This window comes from Hipposideros armiger, unplaced genomic scaffold (genome assembly GCF_001890085.2).
Source record: "Hipposideros armiger isolate ML-2016 unplaced genomic scaffold, ASM189008v1 scaffold_720, whole genome shotgun sequence".
NCBI lineage: Eukaryota > Metazoa > Chordata > Mammalia > Chiroptera > Hipposideridae > Hipposideros > Hipposideros armiger.
Genome location: NW_017732070.1, coordinates 705679 through 724433, shown reverse-complemented (window position 1 = coordinate 724433; position 18755 = coordinate 705679). Strand labels below are relative to the sequence as shown.

The 18755-nt window shown below is 37.0% G+C and overlaps 1 pseudogene; it reads right to left on the bottom strand.

Annotated features, from left to right (window-relative positions):
• The window catches only part of LOC109373410 (growth hormone-inducible transmembrane protein-like), a 121772-nt pseudogene that overhangs the window by 9512 nt on the left and 93505 nt on the right, over nucleotides 1-18755 (bottom strand).

Here is an 18755-nt window from a genome sequence, read left to right as displayed (position 1 = left end):
CTATCCCCTGAGCCACCCAGGCGGCAGCTCAGCTCAAGGTGCTGAGTTCAGTCTTTAGTTGCAGGTGGGCATAGGCCACCATCTCAAACAGGCAACCTTGTTAGGAGCACTGCTCTCGCCAGCTGAGCCATCCTGCCACCTGTTGACAGCTTAGCTTGGGGACAGCTCACTGGCCAATGTGGGAATTGAACTGGCAACCCTGTTGCTCAGAGCTTGCACTCTTGAGCAAGCTCTTAACCAACTGAGCCACTAAGATGGCCCAATTGGTCAGTTTTTTTAAAAAAATTATACACAAACAGAATCACCCTAGTTATCTCTAGTGTTTAATTGTTTAATATTATTTAATAAGTACAGAGTTTCAATTTGGGTTGATGAAAATATTTTTGAGATGGATGGTGGTGATCCTTGCATAATAATCTTAATGACACAGAAATATATATTTTAATATAATTAAAACAGTAAATTTTACATTATGTATATTTTACCATAATAAAAAAAGCAATTCAAAACTATAATCCTAACAATTATCATTATCCCCATACCAGTTATGTACAATAACTATGTGATATCAAGTGTACTTCCCTTGACCTCATGGAGCATGGTTGTAATAACTGCTTTAAAATCTTATCTGATACAATATTGGGTCATCTTGTGGTTGGTGTGTGTGTGTGTATGTGTGTATGTGTGTGTGTGTGTGTGTGTCCTGCTTTCCCCCTGAGAATGGGTCACATTTTTTCAATCTTTGCATTTTGTGTAATTTTGAATTATATTCTAGACATTATGAATGTTATGCTGCATAAATACTAGGTCCTATTATAATCCTTTGAAGAATGTTAATATTTGCAGTTTAGAAGGCATTCAGCCTGGTTAGATTCATAACTTAAGGTCTGTTTTGCCTTTTGTAGGGGTAGTTCAAATTTCCATTTCATGTTTTTTGTTTGTTTGTTTGTTTGTTTGTTTGTTTATAAAAATAAATGATAGAGATTTATTCAAGGGTCTTGAAGTTGGCAAACTGGGAACACAGCTAGACGAAAACCCAGCAGTGTTCCAAAGAAGAAAGAAAGTTAAAATATCTTATAGTAAAAAAATACATTCCTAAGAATTATCAGTCTTGCATTCTTAGCCTTAGGATTGGTCTAGGGCAGTTTTTTAAACCTTTGCTCCATTGGTTTGAGTCTATCCCATGCATGTGTTAGTCAGGAGACTTGTTCAGGTGATTCAAATTTCGGTTAAGCTCCCTACTCCTTGGCTGTCGTTCTTTGGTTGTGTCCCATGCACGCAGTTTAGGGGCTAGTCTGAGACTAGTTCAGGTTAATACACAGAACTGGAGAGCCCTCTTTTTGTTCTCTCTCTCTCTCTCTCTCTCTCTCTCTCTCTCTCTCTCTCTCTCTCTCTCTCTCTCTCTCTCTCCTTCACTCTCAGGATTTCCCCCAAACTCTCTGGCTAACTGAGGTTCCATATTCTGATTCTTCTGTTCAGAAAAATGGAATTTGTACAGTTTTAGCTGCATGTGCCACTGTACAAATCCATGAATGGGGCCTGCCCTTGGGGTAAAACTATTAGAGGAAAAATATATAGTAAACCACACTTCCAAGCACTTAACTTCTCCCAGTTGTGATCCCCTTACAAAATTTGTTCCTTAGGTTATCTTCAGAATCTTCATGTTGTTTGTTTATTTTTTTCTGAGTTTCTAAGTGTCATCAATGAGTGACTCTGGCTGGAGGGGCTTGTACCACCATACCAGAACTGGAGGTTCCTCCCACCTTTCTGTTTGTTTATTTGCGAATATGTCAATAAGGCCCAGCCAGGAAATAAAAACCACTCCAGTTTTTTCAAACATAAGGACTTTATAAGTATATTGGTTTCACAGGTAATAGAAGGTCTGAGAAGCTTAAAAGGAGATCTCAAATCAACATAGACATGGATAACACCTACCCAACCATAAGTTTGGAAGGACCATGAAAAGAGATGTTGTTATCAGAGTCCAAATGTCAAGGCTCTCTGATAGGAGCTAGAACATCAGAAGATGCACTGTTAGAACTATGGTAGGAGTTGTTCACTTAGGTTTGGAGCTACGGAGGAGGTGTTTCACAGCCAGAGATGTACAAGAGGCACAGTGATTTGGAGTGGGATACCTTGGCTTCACCAATCCTTCTCACCTTCCTATTTTCCACCAGTACCTCCCTCCCATTGACCCAAACGCCCTAGAATCCAGAGTGAAATAAAGCAAGAGAAATATATTTTTTTAACAGAGAGGAAATCATGGTAGGAAAATAGATTTGAGTCAAACAAGCATTTGCTAGCACACTGAAGTAGTCTGAAGTAAACCCCAGACATCTATTATTTTGCCTGTAAGCATATCACTTGAAAATTTTAAAGAATGTTTGAAAATCAAAACATAGATAAAACAACAAACAGCATCAATTTTCTAAAAGCTTGATATTTGCCAAAAATGTATGAATGACTAACATTTGAAATTATTACCACTCGAGATGTAGTTCATGTCATATAACTCCAATAATTGGTATGAGACAGTGAAGAACCAATCATTTTCCTTTCTATGCCTTGATCTCCAATCAAGGTCAAAAGGCCCAGATTGGAACCAGGAATCAGGGGTCAAAAGTAAAAGGAATGTAACTTTGACACAAGTGACAGACTGAGTAAGATGAACAAGAACAATTTCTTCTTAACTGATATATGGTTATGTAAGGAGTATTGGACACACAATGCAATATATAGATAATGTATTATAGAATTGTACCCTTGAAACCTATATAATTTTACTAACCAATGTCACCCCAATAAATTTAATTTTTTAAAAATCCATGAAAACCCCTGAAAATCTAAGAGATTCAGTTCACAGGAAAATGAGCCCAAACTCCTTCCACATTATAACACCAATTTTTGGCAGAATGATTTTTTTTGTTGTTGTTGTTTTTCAGCCTATAGATCTTTCATAACAAAACATTTTAGAAGAGCTGTCAATATGTACCCTCTTGCATGCTTCAGATCTTTATCTCTAAAGTAGAATATGCTTTGAATTCTTAGGGAAAAAAATCAAAATGAAATTGCCAATAATAATATTTTAGACACTTTCTTTTGAAGTCATACTCAATCAAGAGTATTTTGTGGTTCTGTTTTCATAAGATATTAAAATTCTCCTATTCAAGGGCCAGCTGAGTGGCTCAGTTGGTTAAGAGCTCACTCAAGAGTGTGAGCTCTGAGCAACAGTGTTCCTAGTTTGATTCTCGGCCCAAGCTGAGCTGCTCCTGCGCTACCAACAGGTGGCAGGATGGCTCAACTAAAAAAAAAAAAATTCTCCTATTTGTGTTTTTCTAATTACCCACAAATATAATACAACCCATTGGCATCCAAAGCCATTTGTTAAAATCAGTTTTTGTACAGATAATTTCAACTAGGACTCAATTTTTCTGAATAAAGAAATGAAAATGGCAAATGTCATGGAATTTTCTGTTTTCAATCTCTTCATGTTCTCTTTTATGTTCTTTTTATATCCTTTAACTTAAATGTTATAAATTGCCTATAAGTGGGATCTTAAGCTAACACCTTGTATCTTGGAGCTAAGAGTCAGAAAGTTTAACTCCTTTTCCCACATAAGTATTGTTTTTATGTAAAGTAAAACAAACATAGGATGAAGCACTATAATTTGTTAGGGAGGAGGATAAGAATGGGGCTTGACTCAGTTAAAAGTGGTTTAATACAGAGAACATATTTCTCTTAAGATAGAATTAGTGGTGTAATTTTTAGACAAGTTAATGACTACACAACTAAAGTTTCCAAATGTACCAGTGGTTCTCAAAGTCACCCAGCCCAGTAGCAGTGACAAAGCTTCCCATGTGAGGAAATCCATTTCATCAGCAGTCCTTGAATTGGCTGTATAGCTATAGAACAACCTGGGTGAGGAGTATCTAAGTTTCTACTTAAAGAATATATATTTCCCTCAGATGAAAAAAGAAAAGAACTAGTTATACTGATAAAACTAAAAAAAAGAAATGCATGCATCTCTTCTTACATTGTGTGTGTGTGTGTGTGTGTGTGTGTGTGTGAGAGAGAGAGAGAGAGAGAGAGAGAGAGAGAGAGAGGCACTGATACACCTGGGTAAGCATAAATACTGTAGAAAGCACTCAGACCTGACATTTTAACACTCCCAGGGAAATACATGAACTTGCTTTAGTGCCTTCACAGAAATAGTACAGTCAATATAGTGCTTTACACAGGTGCAATTTGTCAGTTTTATCACACATGGGAAAGAGTATGATCTACTGAAGAATATTCTCTTTGGATATAAAATTAACACCCACACCAAAAAAAAATGTGTTGATCACAGTTGAGAAAAGTGAGAAGGTCAATAATTAACTGCAGTTTCTCCAATAAATTCTCCTGAGCACATTGGGGAGGGAAGATGAGGGGAAGGAAAACGTTGAGAAGGAACGGCTGCAGGGGAAATGAAAGGAAGGAAGCAGGGAGACATTTCACACCATGGCTTCCTTTTCTTCACAACCTTAGTTCTATTTTAGTCTGATGCATCCTATGGGTAATTACATTACCTAGATTTCACATAGATCTCATGTAGGAAATGCACAAGACTTTACAACAGAATGTTTTTATAAAAGAATCATTAAGTATATTTTTATATTGATTATAGTAGTCCAACATGACAATACAAATAATCAGAGTCTAATCTTCCCCAGATACCATTATAATTTAAAGTCCTTAATCATGGTTATCAGCATCAGTAAAATTTGATAAGCTCCTACTTACCTGACAGAACTTCAGATTTATCTTTGCTCCATGTTACTCTTTCTTTATAGAAATTTCTCCCATCTGTTAATAATACAAAGAACTTTACCTAGAAGGCAAATCAAGGAAAACAGTGTCATGCCAAGCTACAGACCCAAGGGTCTTGCACAAAATATTTGAATACACACTTCTCTAAAGAAGATACATGAATGGATAATCAGCATATGAAAAATATACTCAATATCATTAGTCATCAAGGAAATAAAATTAAGCTCATAAGGAGATACCACTCCATCCCCAATAGAATGACTAGAATCAAAATAACTGACTATACCAAGGACTGACAGGATATGGAGCAGTTGGGGCTTTCATACACTGATGGTGAGAGTGCAAGATGGTATAAACACTGGGGAAAAAAGAGTTTGGCCATTTCTTATAAAATGAAACATTTCTTATAAAGTGAAACACAGAAATTTCACTCCTTGATCTTTTTATCTTTGACCAAAAAAGAGGAAAATATATGTTATATATATATATATATATATATATATACACACACACACACACACACACACACACACACACACACACACAGAGACAACTAAAATGCCTATTAGCATTTAACTTGAAATGATGCTGGGAACAATAGAAGGCAGCAGGAAAAGCGGAAGAGCAAATATGAATGAGATAGATTGACTCCATAGAAGAAGCAATAGGCATGAGTCTACAGGAGCTGAGCAGAGCAGATGAGGACAGGACATTGTGGAAGTCACTCATTCACACAGTCACCAGGAGTCAGAGCTGACTGGATGGCACATAACACATATTCATAAAAAGGAATACTACTTGGCTATAAAGGACAAGAAATAACTGATACACAAATGAATCACAAAAACATTATGCTGAGTGAAAGAAGCCAGACACAAAAGAGTCCATAGTGTGTGATTCCATTTATATGACACTATAAAACAGGAAAATTGAGGGGCCAGCTGAGTGGCTCAGTTGGTTAAGAGTTGGCTTAAGAGCGCAAGCTTTGAGCAACAGGGCCACCGGTTCAATTCCCACTTGGGCCTGAACTGAGCTGTTGCTGAGCTGCCAACAGGTGGCAGGATGGCTTAGCTGGTGTAACAACAAGATTGCCTGTTTGATGGTGGGCTATGCCTGCCCGCAATTAAGACTGAACTCGGCACCTTGAGCTGAGCTACCGCCCAGATGGCTCAGAGGATATAATATGTGCTCTTAACTAGGCTGCCGGTTCGACTCCCACATGGGATGGTGGCTATGCCCACCTGCAACTAAAGATTGAACACAGCACCTTGAGCTTAGAGGTCACGAGAGGCCAAAGGGCAGCCAGATGGTGACTGGCACCCTCCACAACAAAGACTGAAGAACAACAACTTGGCTGGTTCCCTTTCCCAATTCCCCAACATTGTTCCCCTCCCCCAATTCCCCAGTAAACTCTTTAAGAAGAAAAAAAAAAACAGGAAAATTGAAACTATAGTGTCAGAAAGCAAATCAGCCAGTGCCAGGAGCAAGGGACGAGTTGGGGACTAACTTCAAAAGAGCATAAGGGAAATTGGGAGGTAATGGAAATGTTTATTCTGATTGGTTTTGTGGTTGAATGTACACATGTGTTCAAACTCATCTAAACTGTGGGTTTATCTTATTGTATGGAAATTATGCTACCCTCAAAAGACCATATTTTCAGAATCATATATTGTATCTTTCTTTAATAATTTTCACTATTTGTTACCATTTGTTATGTACATAATATTAGATAATATCATCTCATGTAGCCCTCACAAAACACACCCAAGTAGGTATTATTATTGTTATCACCTTAAAGATGAGGAAATGGGGCTCAAAAATATTAAGTAATAGATTAGCCTTAGATGAAGTAGCTAGTGAGTTGCTACTATATAATTGAACTTAATTGTCTCAGAACCACCATTTCGTATTATCTCCCTACAGTTCCTTAGGTTTTATTTTAACCAGTATGTACAACATGGCACTAGTTTCTGTTTTATTTTACTGTATTGATATTTTATTTTAGAGGTTGATATAAAAGCTCTCACCCATGACTTCCTTTAAAGCAGAAGAATTTAGAGCAATTATCTTTACCCCGACTTTTTTAATACTTCTGTATTATCTCCTAATTATTGTCTCTAAACTAAGCATTTATAGCTAATAAAGTTACAATTTAGGTTAAATTACTTTAATTCTCTATCAACTATCTGAAAATAAAAATGCCTTTTCATTTTGTGCCACCTTAATTACCTGTATCCTCGAAATAATAGTTGGTCCTCTTGTTACATCGATTTAAGAATATTATGAATTTTCTTCTGCTCCCTCAGTGCTGAACTCTTTCATCATTTATGCTCATAATATTGAAAATATTCTTCCATGGACACACAGAAAAACTCATTTGATTAGGGCCAGATTCTATTGTCAGGTTTGCACATGGCTCCCTTTCAGTTTTCTGTTTAGCCCTCCTAATAACTCATTTGAAAATTTTTAGTTCACTCTACTATGGTGGATATCTGCTGATACCTACTAACTTATTAAGGCACTATAAAATACCACTTTTTATTAACTATGTTTTGTTCTAACAAGGGCCGTTTATTTATATTTTACTCTTCTTGAAGAAAATAAAAAACCTTTTTACCAAAATCTCCTATAAAAATCTCACATAGTAAACCAATGTTTTAGCAACTTTTAAAAGGCTATAAAAAATTAGGAGTTGTGTTAAGTGAAAAAACACTTGGAAATCTGACGATTGAGCAGGAATCAGAACATTCAACTTTAAAGTGATTTTCTTCCACTGTCTCCTTAACAGGTCTTAAATAGCAAACTTAGTTCTTTATAAATATTTTCAGATTCAATATATCATCTTTACATAACGAGCTTTAAGTAATTATCACAACAGTGATAAACCATTATAATTGTTTTCTTTCAACAAATACATTTGAAACCCTCACTTCACACAAGGGTAATATCAGTAGTAGGAAGTTTCCTATATAGTCAAATGTATGAATGTTATTTGTGTATTTTTTCAACACTGGCCAGCAAGGAATTCAGCCTATATTTGCCTTGATTTATTTTCTCAGGGAAAGCATGCTGTCCCTTCAAATACTACAATCTCAGGTGGTATAAGACAAGGAAGCTGAGGGAGACCTTTTGAATTCCTGAGGAAACTTTGTATCTTAGACAGAGTTCCCATCATGATGATACCCAAAAAGCCCTATCCACCTTTTATGTCCAAGCCTCTGGAGCAGTTGAGTGATGCTGTCTTTATTCACGGCGGGTGTTACAGAATCACTAGGATGAAAGACAATAGCTCCTCAGCTAATGAACCTGCTTCAAATTCTATAACCAGCTAGTCTGTCTTTAAACATTGTTTCAGGACTTAAAAGTCAGCAAATGTCTACAATACTTCAACAGTATATCCTAAGCAGAAACGCTTTATCATGGTCCATGCTTATCTATCTCATTCTTGAGAGGCCATCTCATTCCTTCTTTATCCTTTTTGGAAGCAGCATCTCTAAGAATGTTAGCATTTCCTCACCTGGTGAGTTTCAAATACCACCTTCCTTAGCAGCTTCCATTGGAGGCAGGGCAAAGTCAGTAAAAACTTCAGCACTGAGAGAGGAAGCAAAATAAAGTGATATGCATCAGAGATACATGTCCTCTCCAAACATGCATTTTTTTCAAGTCTTCAAAGGTGTTTTAAAATCAAATTTGCCAAGTACCTGCTTACAGCCCACCCATTAGCCAAATTCTTAACACTATTTTCTTAATCATAACTGAAAAGCTTTTAAATATGCCCTTGCACATTGGACAACTCATCTGCTGTGACATTTCACTAAATCCAGATATACAATGAGGTGAGTCATGGCACACTTGAAAACCCAACACAGTAATTGAAACTTCATGGTGGCGATATATTCACAAATATATTCTTCCAGAATGTCAAAATAAGGCTCCACAGCCTGGACCATCTCCTCACTAAGCTTACACTCAGTTCCTCTGTCTGGCAGATTGTGGTTCATGACTAACTTTATTTTATTTCATGCTAGCATTGTCCCCTTGAGAAAGTAGTTTGGATTGGTTTGGAGTGAGAACTGAGAAATGGGTTCATCAGATTGACATAACTAGAATGTCATTCCTCTCTGATCTAATTACTTCCTCCCTCTCCAGCCAGAATCCCCTATCCTCTCACCTGGCTTATCCCCAACCTCACAGACTTGTCCATCAGATAGTCCAACCCACATTACCACTCCTGTTCTTAGTCCCTCTCACTGAGGCCCAGAAGCACAAGTCCTTTCAGCTCCATCCCATCTGTCACATGTTTATCCCTTAATTGCATCCTGCCTTTCTCTGTCTTATAGCTGCCTCCTGTGTATATATGGCCTATCCCTGCAACCTGACTGTAAGCTATTGGAGAGTAGGGGCCTTGTCCTGTGTCTGTTCTCAAGGCACATTTAATAAACTAATACAATGGAGATAAGATGCCAGGGAACTAAGACTACCTACCATTATTTTTCTTAACAAGATAATGTAATTAAACCTGGTTTAAAATGATACTTAAAGAGGAATTTACTGTTTTAGAGCAACTGGTTATTTTGGCTGTCCTGCCTTCTACTTGGGTCTAGAACCAATTGTAATCTTGACCTGGAGAATTAAGAGCCTAGTCCAGTATGCATCATGTCCATGAACCAAACTGAGACACATTAGTTTGCATAACTAGGTCTTTATTACCTCACTGTACTTATTTCCTCTTCTGCTCCCATATCTCTCCTGCTCAGTTCCCACCTCATTCTTGGGACTAAATTCCTGATCCAAAATTCACAAGCCTAAACTGGGTCCTTGTTAAGTATATCCAGACCTTCGCAACACTGTCTGCCCAGGTCTCTGTCCCAATTGTCAGGTCTTTTGCTTTGAGTTTCTGTTAAACCAAATCACCTTTGGTCTGGTGTGTCAGATATCTACTGATGCATAACAAACCACCCCACCACAGCCCAGGGCTTACAAAAATAATGTATTATGTCTCATGATTCTGTGGGTTGTCTGGGCTCAGCTTGTTGGTTTTTCTGTTGGTTTCACCTAGTCACTTATGCATCTTCAATCATATGTCTGCATGACTGGGACTAGAGGGTCTAAAATACCCTGTTACATGTCTAGGACCTTGCTGTGGATCTCAGCTGGAGACCTTCCTCTACAAGGTCTCCGATTTTGGAAATCAACCCAAGCTTCCTAATAATGGTAAGGTCCCAAGACAAAATGAGAGCAAAAGTTGCAAGGCCTCTCACAGCCTAAGCTTTGTAACTCAAATGATGTCATTTCTACCACTTTCTATTAGTCAAAGCAAGTCAAAAGGCTGGCCCAAATTCAAAGTAGTAGACAAATAAATTCCACCTCTAGCTCAGAAAAGCTGCAATTTTACATTGATCTTCCACAATCTATTTTGTAGAGCCCCTCCAAAAATCTCAAGTTCTGTTGTCCTCCTCCTAACATAGCCACCCAATAAATAAATGCACTTACTGCCACCTCAAGCAACTCATGGACAAACATGAGGACTAATAAAAAATGTACTATGGAGTCACAACTGACACTAAAAGTACAAATAATGTAGAACAAATAAGGTAGAACAGAGAATTGGCAGAATACTTTCTTTCCTGCCTACATTGCCCCAAAAACATTATTTCTCAAGCTGCAGGGTGCCACACTGTATTCAAGGAGAGATGATCCTTTGTTGTATAAGACCATTCCATAAATTGTTTCAAGCATTTGGGAGCATTTGAATCCTCTGGGTGACTAATGTCAAATGACTAGTCTGAAGTGGAACTATCGGAGCTGGAATTGGTGCAAAGGAGAAGGCATGGGGACTTGATTACTTAGGCCTTCCTCCCTTTAAGAGAGATTGGTGGAGGGGTCACCTTAAGGTTATATATTATCATACATAAATATATTACCCTGTGTTGCTCACCAGAGCTGACAAGACTACTATAATTCATAAAAGAAGTCCTGTTTCCAGTCAAGATAGCAGAGTAAGTAAATGTTATGTGCACCTCCTCTCACAACTACATCAAAATTACAACTAAATAATAGAATAACCACCCCCGAGAACCACCTGAAGACTACTGAGCAGAACTCCTATAACTAAGATATAAAGAAGGAGCCACTTTGAGACTGGTAGGAGGGGTGGAGATGCAAAATGAACTGGTCCCACACCCATATATAGAGGTTAAGATTCAGGAAGGACACCTCAGCTACAGAGGACACCACTAAATAGTGAAGGTTTCCAGCCCCATATCAGGCTCCCCAGCCTGGAGCACCAGTGCCAGAAAAAGGAGTCCCCACAAGAGCTGGCTGTGAAAATCAGCAGGGACTCAGTTCAGGTGAGAAAGAGGGCTGCTGGAAATCCAGGCATCCTCTTAAAGGGCTCACACATAGACTTACTCATTCTGAGCTCCAGTGAAAGGGCAGTAACTCTAAAGACACCAAGTACATACAGGGAGGAACTGAATTGTCTGATTTCAGAATGAGGGCTGGAGGGGAAGCTCTCTCTGCTATTTTGTTCCTTTCTTGAGCCCTCCCCCTACTCAGGCTACAGGTGTAGGTGGGAATCAAGTTTGAGCTTCCATCAACCTGGCTAACACTACTCTAACCCCGTCCTGGTGAATCTCAGACCGCACACCACTGAATTAACATACCCAGCAGGAAACTCTTTTGGAGGTTAACTGACACAAGGGGCCAGCCTGGGCCCATGCTATGGACGTTCCTAAATCTCTCAAAAGCCCAAAAACTCCAAAAAAGTAGCAGTTGACCTTAGTGTGCCCTGTACTTCTTGCCAAGCCTGACACTAGTGGGAGCTGGCCTCAGTTTACAGCATAACCACTCCTAGGTGCTCCCAAGCCCAGCAGAGGCAGCTACCAACTGATAATCACTTTGCAGCTCCTACTAGATGGCCCTATGCCAGACACAGGCAACAGCTGATCTTGGGCTACATTGGAGCCATTCCCAAGAGACCCAGAACCAACCTCAGGTGGCTGGTGTCAGATGACACCAGAGCACCACCCAATTAGCACCAAAAATGACACACCCAAAGGGTGGACTTAGCAAACAACTGAGCTCCACAAAAGCATATCCTGCTCCGTGGAGTGTGCATCCAAACAATAGTTTGCTGAAATCACAGCTAGTCCTCACAGCCAATTATCCTGAGGGTCAATCCCACCTACTGACAGCAATCAATGTTCAACTATAAAAAGACATACAAAGGACACCCCTGAGCACTTGGCTCAGGTGAACATAGAGACTGTATCACTGGGTCCCACAGGACTTAAGGCCAATCTCTGCCAAGATTGGGAGTTGTAGCAGATCTACCTAGTACATAGAAACAAACACAAGAGGCAGCCAAAATGAGGAAACATGTCCCAAATGAAAGAACAGGACAAAATTCCAGAAAAAGAACTAAACAAAAAGAAGACAAGTAATCTACCAGACGCAGAATTCAAAACACTGGTTATAAGTATGCTCAACGAACTTAGAAGAAGAATAGATTAGCTCAGTGAGAACTTCAGCAGAGAAAGGAAATATTAAAAAGGAGATAGAAAACATGAAAATAACTAGTCAGAAATGAAGAATACATTAGATAGAATCAACTACAGATTAGTGGAAACAGAGGATTGGATCAGTGATTTAGAAGACAAGGTAGCAGAAAACACCCAATTAGAACAGCAAAAAGAAAAAAGAATACAAAAAAATGACAATAGTTTAAGGGGCCTCTGGGGCAACATCAAACATAACAACATTTGCATCATAGGAGTACTAGAAAGAGAAGGGAAACAGTAAGAAATTAAAAACCTATTTGAAGAAATAATGACTGAAAACTTCCCTAACCTGGTGAAGGAAATCAACATGTAAGTCCAGGAAGTACAGAGAGTCCCAAACAAGATGAAGCCAAACAGTCCTATACCAAGACATATCCAATTAAAATGCCAAAGGTTAAAGACAAAGACAGAATCATAAAAGCAGCAAGAGAAAAGCAGAAAGTGAGTTACAAGGGAACTTCCATAAGACTGTCAGCTGATTTCTCAACAGAAACTTTGCAGGCCAGAAGGGATTGGCACAAAATATTCAAAGTAACAAAAGGCAAGGACCTACAACCAAAATTACTCTACCCAGCAAGGTTATCATTTAGAATCAAAGAAAAGAAAAAGATCTTCCCAGACAAGAAAAAGTTGAAGGAGTTCATCATCAGCAAACCAGTATTACAAGAAATATTAAAGGGACTACTTGAGGAAGAAGAAAAATAAATAAAAAGTATGAATAGGAAAATATTGCAAAGAAAAAAATCTTACTGAGAAAGGCAAATATATAATAAAAGCAATGGATTAAACATCACCAAAACTAATAAAATGATTAAAATGCAGAAGTAGGACAATCATGTATAATTATAATAGGAAACAAGTGCACATAGACAAAAGAAGTAAAAAATAATCACAAAAATGTAAATGTGGTAGGGGTGAGTAAAAATGATAGTGATTATTGAATATGTTTTAACTTAAACTACCATCAACTTAAAATAGACTTCTATAAACATAGCTTGGTATATATGAAACACCTGGTAACCACAAACCAAGAAAAATACAGAAATATACAAGAAATAAAGAGGAAGGAATCCAAACATAACCATACAGTGAAACAACAACATACAAGAGAAGAGAGCAAAAAAATAAGAAAGGAACAGAGAACTACAAAAACAACCAGAAATCAATAAAATGGCAATAACTACATACCTATCAATAATTACTTTAAATATAAATGGATTAAATGTTCCAATCAAAAGATGAATGAATAAAGTAGTGATACAAATATACACTGGAATATTACTGAGCCATAAAAATGAAGTCTTACCATTTGCGACAACATGGATCAACCTAGAGGGTGTTGTGTTAAGTGAAATAAGTCAGACAGAGAAAGACAAATATTGTATGATTTCACTTATATGTGGAATCCAAAAAACAAAATAAATGAACAGCAAGGCATAAGCAAACTCATAGATGCTGAGAACAAACTGATAGCTGACAAATATGAGGGGATGTGGTGAAAAGCTGAAGGGATTAAGAAATACAAATTGGCAGTTACAAAATAGTTATGAGAGTGTAAAGTACAGCATAAGGAATATAGTAAAAAATACTGTAATAACTACTGTAGTTTGCTACGTATAGTGTGCACCCATGTTTTTGGCCCAAACTTTCAGGGGAAAAAATCTTTCATTTTAATTTTTTAATTCAAATTTTTATTTGTTTACATTTAGGTACTTGCGTTCTGTATTATAAAGAAATTTTAGCATTTATTTTTTAACATATTATGGTATAAGAAATTTTATGTAACAAATAATTACAAAACATAAGAACAGATACAAGATACAAGAAATTGTATGTATCTGTAACAAATTTATGATATTTATGCACCATAGAAGGCCAAGAACTCTTCGTTGTTGCAAGTTCATTTTAAGCTCAACAAAACCAATTATCAGATTCCAGGTTATTATTTTGCATATGGTTATCACTATTGATTTCTAGAATTACACTTTTAACTCATAACCATAAATAAAAGAATTAAAAACATTTATATACAGAATTAGTACTACCCATTGATAATGTGCATCCTTGTTATTCCCTCACAAATTTTTTGGGAAAAGTGTGCATTATACTCGGCAAAATATGGTATATTATTGTCAAGTGGGTACTAGACTTATCAAGGGGGTCACTTTGTAAGTTATATAAATGTCTAACCACTATGCTGTACACTTGAAACTAATACAATGTTGAATGTCACTTGTGATTAAAATTTTTTTTAATTAAAAAAAAGAAACCCTGTTTATTTAATAAACAGGTGGCCAAGACAACTCATAGGTGATACCTCCTTCTCAGAAAGTGACATGGTAGGCAAAGTGCAGCGGGAGGTCAGTGAAGAAACTGCAAATATGGTGTAATCAAGGGGACTGGTCAAAATTAGGAAAAAGGTGGGAGAACTCTGATTTTTTAATTTATGTGTGTTTAAGCAAGTAAAAACATTGTGTGAAGCATCAGAAAAAAAGCCTCGAATGAACTAGTTTATAGCTTATATCTGGTTCTATAACCTAATTATGAAAATATTAAACCTCCACTCATGTCCTCTGCACTTAGAACTAGTACCTTTTATCTAGCTCATAATTCTCCCTAGATGTGAGCTATTTTAAGGAGAAACTTAGTCACCCTAATCTCTTAGTTTCCAAAGTTAATGATTTCCTAAAGCAAGGGAATCATTATAAATGAGTCCATATTGCTTTTCTCTAATATCTTTCCCGAGTTGAAATGAGTTTATATACTAATGGGTATTAAAAGTAAATTTTCAGAAGCATTTTCAGGGCTTGTGTCTGACTCAGACATTTACATTCCCTTTCATGGAGGGAGATTGTGAAAAAGGAAAATATGCCCTTTTAAGGCAAGTCTCAGTGAATTGATGCATTAAACACAAGTGCTGGTGAAGCAATCAATATATTCATATTTATGTTAATTAGAACATAACAAAAGCAAACTAAATTCCTCTATTCTGTTGGTTTTATGTTGACTTTATAATGGAAACACAGAATCTGAGATTCTTTCTTAACTTGAATGCACAGCAACAATAAAAATATGAAGAGGATAAAAATTTTAAAAGGAAATAATAATATACCCTACATGGATTTATAAAGTGAAGCCATCTTGATGGGGGGAACTTTTTTGGAGAAGTGTAGATTCAGTAAAATTTCCTCAACCATGACTAATGAATGAATTGAACCAGAGGAATTTGATATAATCATTTGCTGGATTTTGCTTTTTGGGGCGGTAGTTAGGAAGGGGAGAGTTGTCTAGTAGAAATGTCCAAGACCTGTTTCCTTAAGGTTTTAAAATATATCTCTAATATGAGTGAGTGCATTACTGCATAATTCTCTGGGTCCTTATGAAAACTCTGTGGATAATTCTGAGCCCTAAATAGACATTTGACTAAATGATTTATCTTATTCATATTCATTCGGATGAATTTAAGCTGAGTAAAAATAAAATTTAGGGCCTTTTTAAAAAGTATGTTAAAGAAATAGTAAAGTTGAAAATTAATTTTTGTGCAGTTTTGCCATGTTATCTCAAAATTTAAAGATTTCAGAGCAAATTTCAGAGCAAATTGTGACTCAAAGATAAAATCCCCTGTTCTCTTTGTTCCCTTGACATTGCATATTCCTTTAAGTGCCCCTGATTATGGGACATAGGTCAGTTGATAACAGTAGTGTGAAATAAAAGTCAGAGGAAGTACAAATGAAGAAAAGATAGCTATGAAATTTGAAATAACACTTTGTACCAGAAAACAATTCTGAAAGGGCATAATCTACATGAATACAGAGCACTTTTGACAAAAGTAAATGAATTACAAAGAAGTTCAGCTTCTATAGTAAAAAATTAGAATTTTTTAAAAACTCCTAAAACCATACACCACACTTCTGCTCATTTCTTATGACCATAACACAATCCCACAGCCATACTAGGTGATCAAAGAGGGTGGGAGATACAGACTGTGAGTGGGCAGTAATTCATCCAACTAAAAGTCAAAGCTCAACAGCGAAAAGAGAGAACGGTTACTAGGAGGCAATTAGCAGTCTCTACCATGTTCTTATTCCATGGCTCTTTTTGACACACTCCCTTCTTTTGACTCCTAAAGTGTAGTCATAACTTCATGCTAGCATAACACTCGCCAATCTGGAAAACATCTCCCACATTATTGCATTTAGCTGTATATGACTCTGTAAAGTAGACATTGTTATTATTACTTTATAACTCTACTAATAAGAAACAGGTGATCAAAGAATTATAATTTATCAAGAGGCAAAACACACATTAATTGTTTTTGTTTTTTCTTTGTTTAATTCTAGGTTAAATTTCTTCATCATTACACCACAACTTTAATTTCTTCTACCAGTCAGACTATCCTTCTAGCATCTGCTATGATAATTTTCAGAAAAAAGTAAAATCATAATTTACTTTGACAAAGTAAAGTTTGATCTCCTTGACCAAACTTTAGTCAGATACCTCTGAGCCCTCTTTACAACTAGGCCTGTCCTCAAGCCAGCTATAGCAAAAATCCTGCTAAGCCAGCTTAGAGAGAATCATCTCATCCTTGATATATAATCACCCCCAATATCTGATCAAATTCCTCATTCCCCACCATTCCCCAAGTGATATCTAATCATCCTGACCTGCTCTTTGCAAGAATCCTGTTAGGTCAGTTTAACAAGAAATCCCCCTACCCTTCATATCTCCTTTTAGTAATTTTCCATTCACTGACCCTACTCTACCCATTCCTTGGCTATAAATCTCTACTTGTCCTTGTTTTAGGAGTTGAGCCTGATCTCTCTACCTTATTGAGATAGTCTTGACACTTAATCACAATAGTCCTGAATAAAATCCTCCTTAGTGTTTTAACAAGTGTAAGAATAATTTTAACAACACAGAAATTCTTTAACATGAACACATGTTAAAGAATTTTTTCTATTCATACGAGGGCTCAAGACAGAAGATATAACAGATTCAAAGGAAAAGTCAAAACAGTACAAATTTATATAAGGGTATGTTGAGATAAAATGCAAATGAAAATAAAACTGGTTTCTCCTTAGACAAGAGGGTAGATTAAAATCACAGGAAAACATTTGCATATCACTTATCTACAATTTATGAACAGTTGAAAAGTAGCTTAAAGACAGTGAACAGGGCCAGATGAGTGGCTCAGTTGGTTAAGCACTCACTCAAGAGTGCGAGTTCTGAGCAACAGTGGTTCATAGTCCCAGCCCGAGCTGAGCAGCTACTAAGCTGCCAAGAGGTGGCAAGATGGCTTAACTTAAAAAAAAAGGAAAACATTGTAAGACAGGGAATAGGGCTAGAATCTAGGAAGGTGTGCTACAGATAACACATAGTTTTCCAATTAAGCACATGAAAAAAAAAAAGCCCAGAGATACCTTTTTATAAAGAAATTTAAAGAGAATTTATTCAGATAATTATTTGCAAACCAGGAAACATAGCCCTGGGTATGAACTGAGAATATCGTCCAAAATAGAGGGGATAGGGCAGGATTTATAAAGGCAAAAGGTGCAAGGAGCTGTTAATCAAAGAGATGGGTTGCTAGGGGAAACAAGACCATAAACTTACATCATTTGTTTTCTGATTGGTGGAAGCAACTGGACTTTCAAAGGTTGGCTGACTCTGTGTCAAGCAAGTGGGGCTGTGAAATGAGAACAATGGGTAATATAGATTAAGCATTTATCAAAGCCTAGCTTCAGCCCAGGCCTGTAGAACCAAAAGGCTGTCTTTGGTCAAATATAGTACAGGGAGTATTATTTAAGAACAATGCAAGGAGTACAATTTATCAAACAGTACGATTAACACAGGGCAGGTGCTGCTTCTGCAGGTAGTTCCAGAGCCCAAAAGGGGAAGGTTATGCTCTAAAAGCACCTGTAGAGCTCAAGCTCTAAAAATCCAAATATTTGGCCACAAATTATGAAATTAAAATTCTTATAAGTTCTCACACAATTTTTTTTTCTATGTATCTAACTGTAGAAAGCCTTGGACTTAGTCCATGAGCTTAGGCTCATCTCTTTCTCTATTATTCCCTCAGATAAAGTATTCTATGTTACGGGCTAAATTCTCCTTCCTATACTTATAATATCAAAATACATACTTCCATCCCGTGTGTCACCAAAGTTATTTTAAAGTATGTTATATCATCCCGCATTTCAAATACAAGGCACTTATAATTGAAAGCTCAAACATCATGTCAAATTTCAAGTGCATAAAAGTAATACCTCTGTGCATCCCATAAAATTAGATATACCTAAGAGTGGGATTGCTGGGTCGTAAGGTAGTTCCATTTTCAGATTTTTGAGGTGCCTCCATACTGATTTCCATAATGGCTGCACCAGCCTG